The following is a 10,024-nucleotide window of genomic DNA, read 5'->3' on the forward strand; positions in this document are numbered from 1 at the left end:
CAAAGTGGAAGAAAGATATAAATATGTAGATAGAAAGAAAGAAAGGAAGGAAGAAAAAGTCAGAAAGCCTCCCGTTGGAAATTCGATTCTAGTCAAAAAAAGGTACAAAGCCGCGCAGCGAGTTAAGCTCGAGCGGAAAAAAATCGGTACTTATTTTAGCATATGCTATAAAACTGAACAAAATGAAAGGAAAAATGGGAAGGAGAAAAATCGGGCAATGTAATGCACGGGAGGAGGACTGAGAATAATTGTAAGATGATGAAACGAAAAATAAGACCTAAGGATACAAAAGATAAAAGCAAAAGGAATGAATGAATTAATTGGCCGATTTCAAAACTACACGGCCTAGCGGGACCGTACCCGAAAGAATATCCGCGCGTTGTTGACAAAACATAGCCTCTTTTCGTTGTACATCACACGTCGGCCATGACACGGTCGATCTCCATTGTATGAACAAAAAACAAAAACAAAAAAAAAGTACGACACTCTTTTCGAAAAAGAATAAAAAAAAGAAAAATTTGCAAAAAAATGGATGTACGGTGCGAATGAATCTTTCGAGAAGCTTCGATCGTTGTTCCGTCGCGTATTTCAATTATTCTTTTGCTACCGAATCGCAACCGTAAATCTTTCCCCCAACCCCAACCACCACCACCCCCCAACGACCTACCCCATTCGCTTTTAAGCCAAGGTCCACGAAGCAGAGGCCTCCTCTTTTTTTTCCGAATCAATCATGAAAATCTAATCACGACTTGGAAAATAATTGGGCCTCAGTCTTGCGAACCAAGCTATTCGATACCGCGGTTAATCCTTACAATTATTGCTATTACTACTATTATCATTATCATTACAAATATCATTACGATTTATTAGTTGTATTAATAATTATTATAAACATTGCTGGGGGCAATTGGAAGCGTATTTTACAGAGAGTATATATAAAAGAAAGAAAGAAAGAGAGATAGGAATAAAAAAAAAGAAAAAAAAAAAAAGAAAGAATGAGGGCTAGGTGAAAATTCTCCCGAATCGTCGAAGCCATAATATATGATAATATATGAATATTTTTTATGTTAGATCCTTTTTATATATGCGTAACATTTAAGAAAACAAATAATACTGATGAGAGATGCGATGGCGAAGGAAGCACAAAGGCCACAATCTTTTCTTTTTTTTTTTTTTGAGACGCTTCTTTCTTTTTGTCATCTATTTTTTTTACGTTTGTTCTTTCTGTTTTCTTTTCCTTTATTTTTTTTTTTATCTTTTCCTTTTTATATCTAGTAATTACACTCATACACACGTACATTTATATACGTACACATAGTAATGCTTGTTAAATATTATTATTATTATTANTCGAAACGACGCAAGTGCTTTACGCGTTCAGATATATTACCCGGAAATAAAAAAATATTTCGCTTATAACGATCACAGGACCTCAGATTACCTGAAGCACGTCATTCTAAAATCTCAAACGCTCCGCATTTTTTTTTTTTTATTATTATTATTATTATTTTTATTATTATTATTATACATATTATTATATTTAGGCAACAAAAATATTTATGTAAAGTGAAGTAAAACCCGCGTTTGGTCTCACTAGGTGAAGAACGCAAAGAAAAGAAAAGAAGACGCGCGTTCCTCGTGTTTGATTTTTCGTTCGAATGTTCGTCGATCATTTTTGCTAATTATCTTTTTGTTCGCAACGAAAAATGATATTTTAAAAAACGCAATGTTAGATAATACGAATGCAAACATGAGTTTATTTCTAATGACGTTCGTTCATGATTTACTTTACTTTGTTTAAATCCTACGTTTGAATGATACTTCTAATTCACGTTTTGTAAAAATTTACAAAATATTTTTCGTAGTTTCTTTTAAATAAAAAAAAAAAGAATATATATTAATATTTTTTTTCTCGAAATACTTTCTCGAAGCAACAGAGGCAAAAACAAAAAAGGAAGAAATTGTTCACTATTTCAAAATGGCAGATAAGGAGAGAAACCATTTTTACTTGCGTTTTCCTTCTTTTCCTAACGTCATTTGCTTACTTACAAGTCTCTTTCTTTGTCTTTTAGTCGATAACGATAAAGACGCATCGAAAATGTCTGATACGTTCCTTCTTATCTTCGTTTATGTATACCAACTTTATTTTATTCGTCGAAAATCGAAGAGTACCGTAAGCTTTTTTTCTTTCCGTTAATCTTACATCAATTACTTTAGTAATGAAATCTCGGTGATGAAGTTAAATTTTCGAAAAAATTAAAAAAAAGAAAAAATCACGAATTATAATAATCAAATAATATAAGATTTACTTGATTTTCGTTCATGCGTACTCTTCGATTACTTTTCGAACGTTTTCGTTCACATCCCACCGCGTTAAACTTCATTTGATTATTTTACTTTTGGTTCTAAACGTTAAGTTCCTATTATATGTTTTATCTCTTATATATTTGAAAGAAATTAATGAATAAAATAAATGAAATAAAGGAAAATGAAAAAGAAAATAATAATAATAATAATGAAATCACAAATCAAATCAAAGGACCGTCGAAAAGTCAAACGAGGAACGGGGTATTACGTGAACGATCTCGTCAAGTTACACATATGTTTGCTAGTCAGAATTGGTTTAAAAAAAAAAAAAAAAAAAAGGATTAAGCAAGCTAGAGATATTTAAAAATAATAATATAAATTTATTAATTGATTAATTAATTAGTTCTACTGCCCTTGTTATTCATAATCTTCAATCGATTTATTGTTTATTAAATAATTAATTATATAATACATTTGAAACACGCGATCTTATTTCTATCGCGTATAGTTTTAAGTAAATCGATTTAATTTACACGTATACTAAACTACGGTTCTTTAGTTACTATTCTTTAGTAGGATGAGAGAAAGAGAGAGAGAGAGACGCTTCAGCATAAATTTCATTGTTTCATCGAACAAGAACGTTTATTTATAGATTCATTATCTTTTCTGACATATATACATTATAAAATAATTTTCGTTAGATAACACAACAAATTCTTTTTCTTTATCTTGTGTTTTTTATCTATGCATGTTTATATATGCATATATATAAATATATATATATATATGTACGCATGTTGTCTAACGAATTTCTAATGTCTTAACGAACACATGTTTGCACGGGTGGCATAACTATCTCGTCTATAACAACTCGTAGTGTCGACACTACCATCACTACTATTATTTTATTAGTACTATTACACTTACTGCTACAACTTTTGTTAGGTAACGCTAACGTTATACTTACTTTTATATTGCCACTGTCATCGTCATTTTCATCATCACCATCATTAGATAAAACTATTTTTATTATTATTATTATAATTATTATTACTATATTACTATTACTATTACTATTATTGTCATTATTGTTATTATTATTATTATTAATATTATTATTATTATTATTATTATTATTATTATTATTATTATTATGTTATCAGTTTAGCATACCTAAAAAAAGAAGAGATAAATAATATTGTATAATTCCAATTCTGGCTTTCACACGTTTTCTTAGGCAAATGAAATAATCATTAAAATGGAATTTTTGTTTAAATCAGTTCGATTGTTATCGGCCTTGTTTCTAAAATTTTCTTTTCTTTTAGAATGGTTTCTATAAACAAATTTCACGATCGGTAGCCCAACCAACCAATGGAACGAAATCTTTAAAATACGCTAACGATTGTCATACGGAATTTTGAGAATATTTGCATTTATTAGTAAAAGAAAAAAGAAGAAGAAGAATAAAAAAAAAAGTAATAATCGTTACCCCATATTATCTTGTCTGCGAGACATCGGGAATTCGAAAAATAAGAATTATGTTGGATTCTATCGAATATATGAAAATCGTTCACGATAAATAACGATGAATTACGTTAAAGTGAAAGGAATCATTTAATAAGAATTAAAACACATGTTCAAATCAAATGGTATTTATGTCCATTCCTGAATACGAGAAAACAATATAAAAAATGAAATGTATCTTCGCATTCTCGATTTCTCGTTTTTCGTTATCAGTTATCACATTTAAAAAAAAAAACTAGTTATAATTCATCAACTCTATTTGCTACTATTACACACCGATATTATTAGTTATCGCTATAAACAATTTTCAAATGCGACCCTATTGTCGATCGGCGAGCGAGGTGACTGTTTCTATTGCCCCTCGTCTCGTAATGTCGCACAAACAACCATACGTCGTCGACCAAGGACCCACGCCAATGAGTGCAGTTTTTTATCTCAAAAACGATACCCTCTCGGCGTACCAAAAAGAAATAGAAGAAAAAAAATGTAAAAGGGGGAAAAAAAGTGAGAATAGAAAAGTAGATGAAATAGAAATCGATTTAGAGATAAATATCAAAAATAATACTAAAACTATATCCACTGGTGACAAAAGAACAAACAAAAAAATAATCTAGAAAGAGTAAGAGTAAGAAAGAAAGGAAGATTAATGAAAACATATGCAAACTTTCTTTTCATCAAGAAGAAGAGGCCATAATATTTCGGCTAACGACCAAAAAGAAAACCTTCCTGCTCGGACAAATTTCAATATGTTTTTTAACAGCACTGGCTAATTAATGTCGACTCATCGAGACGATAAAAAAAAAAAGGGGCGTGCGATTAGAAATGATAATGAACAGAGAAAGTTAATATCTAGAAAAGGTTATGACGTAAGCCGAGGGTCAAAAGGTTATTCTATTTGGCCCTTGTGTGATCAACGTATGAGAAATTTCCGTCGAGAAATTTCTTTCCTTTTTCTGAACGACACCGCAACGACTAATTCTGAATTGAAAATGATATAGAAAAGACTATACGTAGGATCCTCCAAGCGCCATGTACGTAGCAACCAGCTTGTACACAATTTCTAACTTTGGGAAATAATCGACGCGCAAAATAACAAAAAAAAAAATAACAAAAAGTATGTACGAAAGAAATAAAGTACCTAGGAAACAATCATTAAGAATAATAAATGAGTACACGAGAATGTGTGAGAATAAGAGATAGTGTACGCTTGTGAAAGAATATCTGATTCATTTTTGTACGAAAGTAACAGAAAGAATGAATGAATGAATGAATAAATGAATGTAAGATAGCGAGAAAGAGAGAGAGAGAGAGAGAGAGAAAGAGAGAGAAAAGGTTTAAAAATATATCGGACGTTAACTCACCAATCTCTTTCGGTTACGAATGAGTTCCGCATTGTGTAGAATTTTCTAATAATGATTACGAAATATATATAAATATATATGTATATATATTTATATATATATATATACACGTATATGTCTGTAATATTTGACAAAGAATATGAAAAAGAATTTTTCGGTAATATCGTGACGCATCAATTTTGAAACGAGCGAAAGAGAAAGAGTGAGAGAGATCAAAGGCAAATTATTAAGAAGAAAAAAAAATAAAAAAAAAAAAAAAACAAGAAAGAACATATAAAACACACGCGATTAATAATCTTTTTGCATGAAGGAATTTTCGTGTCTAGGAATACTTTATTTTTATTATGATTGTTATTTTTCGAAAGAAGGAGTGCGCCTCCGCATTTTTATGAACGATAGAACAAGAATGAGATGTAAGAAGTAATGAGCGAGGAAAAAAATTCGAAATTCATTGTGCGATTGTGAACCCGTACTCGTTGGCAGTGTTCGATAATGTGACGTAATAATAATAATAATAAATAGAGAGAATTACGCGCTTGAACTATCGAAATATTACGATTTATCGAAAGATTCTTTTGTACAATAAAGGAACGTTTAAAATTTATGTTACAATAGCAAAAAAAAGAAAAGTGGTCTTTCGAAGAGTCTAGGAGTACTATTTTCGAGATATCGATTTATATTAAAATTGAAAAAAAGATGTTTGTTCCAACATTTGGAAGATTAAGAAACAAAATTTGAAAATACAAAGAAAAAAGTATTTCGACCAATTGAATGGACGTAAATAGTTAAAATGATATCTCGAAGATAAGTCCTTTAACCGATTACGAACATATCAAATGAACGATTCTAAAAATATTACTTTCGATAAATTATATTATTATTATTACTGCTAATATTATTAGATATAAGAAAGAGTAACAAAATGCAAGAAAATCGATATGTTTATTGAACACTGCACATCGACGTTTCCGAAAAAAGAAAGCATCGTTTTGTAAAATCTCTTGTTAGATATAGGGTTGAGGAGAAAAAAAAAAAAAAAAGAAATAAAGATGGAAAAAGAGCATAAGAATTAGATCGTACAGAAAATCGGCTTCGTGCGTTCGCGAAAAGGGCCTTCCTGTGAAACAAAATAATGCAAACAAAAAGATTTATTTTCCCATATTAAAAGAAAGAAAAAACTAAAAATATAAAAATACAAAAATAATAATAATAATAATAATAATAAGAAGAAGAAGAAGAAGAATAAAAAGAAATAAATGAAGAGGCATACGTTGAAAGCTGCGCGTTTTGTTATAGATACATAATAATTATAGAAAACTTAGAGTAGGAATATACTATTAACTTTAGATAGGGTGGCAACTCAGTGCGACACGCAGAACAAAGAAGATCCTTTCCACGAAATTAAGAAGCCGATTATCTGCCGATAGTTACGCGGAGGTAAGAAAGCCGAACCATAAAGACAAAATAAAATAAAAAAAAAAAAAAAGAATAAAAAATAACGGAAGAAAATAGTCGGGCCGGTCTTCTCGCATTTTCCGGCTGAACGATCTTTCGCGGGCATCGCTTTGACGCTTTTGTGGAGTAAGCCTTTCTTGAAAGTGTCAACGATGATGAAGAAGAAGAAGAAGGAGAAGAATAAAGGACGAGGTGGAGGCTGCGCTGATGTAGCAAAAAAAATCATTAATTAACGATAAGTGTAAATATTATTAAGGAGAAGCGTTGCGAAGGTATCCCACACGATTACTAATAAAAAAAAAAAAAAAATTAAATTAAATTAATATTTAATAAAAAAAAAAAAAACATTTAAGAAAAAAAAAAAAGCGCGGTAAGATATAGGTGAAAGAGTGACTCCCTTCTCCTCGTCCAATAAAACCATCGCGAATTCGTAAGATTGTTCATCGTTTGCCAGAATTGCGCGCAGACTACCGACAACTCTAAATTTAAGCTCGTCTTTAGAAATTAATCGCGAATAAATTATGAGTGTGTTTTAGGCTGAACGACGTTGAAGATTGCTAAAATTTTCTCTAGAAATAATGAAACAGATTGATTTCGAACTGTATAAGTATCGGCCCGGAATTGATTCCGATGAAAAGAAAATTTAAGAAAAAAAAAAAAAAGATAAATAAGCGGACGTTAATAGAAAGATACTGAAACGGCTAGAAAAAGAAAATATATGTATAAGAAAGAAAGAGAGAGAGAGAGAGAGAGAGAGAGAGAAAAAAAGAGCGTAAATTACATACATGAATGAAGGAGAGAGTGAGCAAGCGAGCGAACAAGAATGAGTGAGAAAATATAAACAAAATTTTACTACCAAATGAACTAGAAATCGCAACCGATGGGTATTACTAAGGGGATATAAAAAAAAAAAAAAAATAATAATAAAATAAAATAAAAAATAAAAGCTAAATATTCGGAGCGTTTTTTCGATAAAGAAAAGCGTCCAAAATTGTACCTATTTTCATTTTATAAATTATATATAAATATATATATGTATATGTATATGTATAGATATACGACGACCTAAGCGATCATTAATGTGGAATGCAATTGAGAACCGAAGGAGTTAAGTGAAAAAGATAAAAAAAATTATTGTACCTATATTCGGAGAGTGATCGATAGCGTATTCGAGTCGTGATTAATTATTATCGAAAATTATGATCATCGTCATCATCATTAAATTATTAATACTATGATTATTATTAATTAATATAATTATTACTTTTTTTTTTTGTATTAATATTATTATCTTCATTATTATTATTGATTATCAAATACGATCGTTGTGAATAGATAAAGCAAAAGTGATTGAAACTCTGTTAGAATTATCGAAAACTTCAAAATACCTTTTACAGGAATCGAAAGCGAGAATCGAGAGAATGCAGTCAGAATGAAAGCGTGAAAAAATGAAAGAATGTGTGTTTGAGAGAGAGAGAGAGTGAGAGAGTGAGAGAGAGAGAGGGTAAGAAAGCGTACCTCAATATCGATAATTACATATTGCGTGTCGACCGACAAAAAAAATGAGTCCCTCTCCCTTTCAGTAAACAGAAAAGGTCTCTATTTAAGAAATAGTAAAATAGCTAAAAATATGGAGGTCATGAAACGAATCAGGATGAAATAACGTGAGTTAAGTAAATTAGCAGACAATATGACGCAAATATATTATTATTACATATAAAGTTGACAATAGGCAAATATTTAAACAAAAAACAAAAAAAAAAACAAAAAATAAGAAGCAAATCATTTTTCCTTTCTTACTATTGTTATGATAATATATAAAAGAGAGTAAAAATAGTAAAATAATTCAAAACTACGTACGACGACGACTCGTTTCTTGTTTCATTTTCTACAATGACCAAAAGTTTTAATGAAGAAAAATAAAAGAGAAGAAAATAGCGAGAAAGAGAGAGAGAGAGAGAAAGAGAAGGAGAAAGAGAGAGAGAGAAAGAGAGAAAGTAAAAAAGAATAGCCATATTATTAAAAAAAATATATATATATATCTATATATAGAAATATACATATATGTATGTTGTATGTGCATGCGTGGCACGCCTACGTAAGTACACGGCATCGAAAAGAAATGAAAAATAAAAATAACGCTAAAATCGCGTTACGAGCAATATGTGTGCGCGAATGCGTCCTCCTTCGCGACGATATCAGCAGCCCTCTTCCAGCGGCTTCCATTTTTAGAACGTGATTGATCGCGAGAGAACGAGAGCGGAAAAGGAACAAAAAAAAAAAAAAGAAAAAAAAAACCTACAGTCTAGGGAAGAGGGTAAGAAAATTTGCAAAAAAGACAAATAAGAAAAAAAACGAATGAAAGTAGAAAAAATATCCATCGCGTTATATTAGATATATAACTCCTTTCTCTCGCGAGAAATATGTTAACACATACGTACAACTAATATCTATGAATATATTGTATAGAGGCACTCGTCGTCGTGAACGAGGACAATCTCGTGAGAAAAAAAAAAAAAAGAAAATAAATAAATAAAGAGGATAATGGAAAGAATGATCGTGCGGAAATAAGGATGTTAGAAGAAAAAGATCGAGAGTTTTAATAATAATAACGGATAACGATGTAGAAGAACGACAAAAGTCGCATTAACGAAACAGTTATATAGCAGATATCTCGAACAAATGTTTATTATTATTTTTTTTTCTATTTTTTTTTTTTTTTTCTAATCTCGCGAATGATCGAACAAAGTAATATTTTCCGATATATACATATTATGTCTATTAGAGATACACTCTACGTTTTGCGAACGACGAAATGATTTTCATATTCGTCGTTTGCGAGTAAAAGATCGGTAAAAATAGTTAAAGTCCCTCGGTCGTCGTCCATCATTGTGCTGACAATTTGTTTTTGTTCTAAATTACTAAAGATTTTTTAAATGGAATAAAAAAGAACTGTTGAAATAATAGAATATATACAGCCACATCGAACGCCGACCGATGGACCGTGAAATCAATCAGTCAATAGGGTCCTATCATTTTTAACCGCGGCATATTAATTTATTTCCCATTTTTCCCCCATTGAGCCAACACATAAATCCAGTCAAAGTTCCTTATTTGGTTGTTCTACAAACTAGAATTACTCCTAGCCCATAATCGTCGCCGTTAAATCACCCTTCCCTTCCCTTTATCGTCTCGACCATTATTGCCACGCAATCGAGTTGTTATAATAATTATTATCATTATTATTACTATATTATTATTGTCATCATTGTCATTGTCATGGTTTTGTCAGCATCACTTCAGGGCCACCAATTCCTCCTCTCCATAGCCCAACACAACCCCTCTGACCCAAACACCCCCTAACAATCCCCTACAAT

Source organism: Polistes canadensis, unplaced genomic scaffold (genome assembly GCF_001313835.1).
Source record: "Polistes canadensis isolate GaletaPanama2010 unplaced genomic scaffold, ASM131383v1 scaffold_31, whole genome shotgun sequence".
Classification (NCBI taxonomy): domain Eukaryota; kingdom Metazoa; phylum Arthropoda; class Insecta; order Hymenoptera; family Vespidae; genus Polistes; species Polistes canadensis.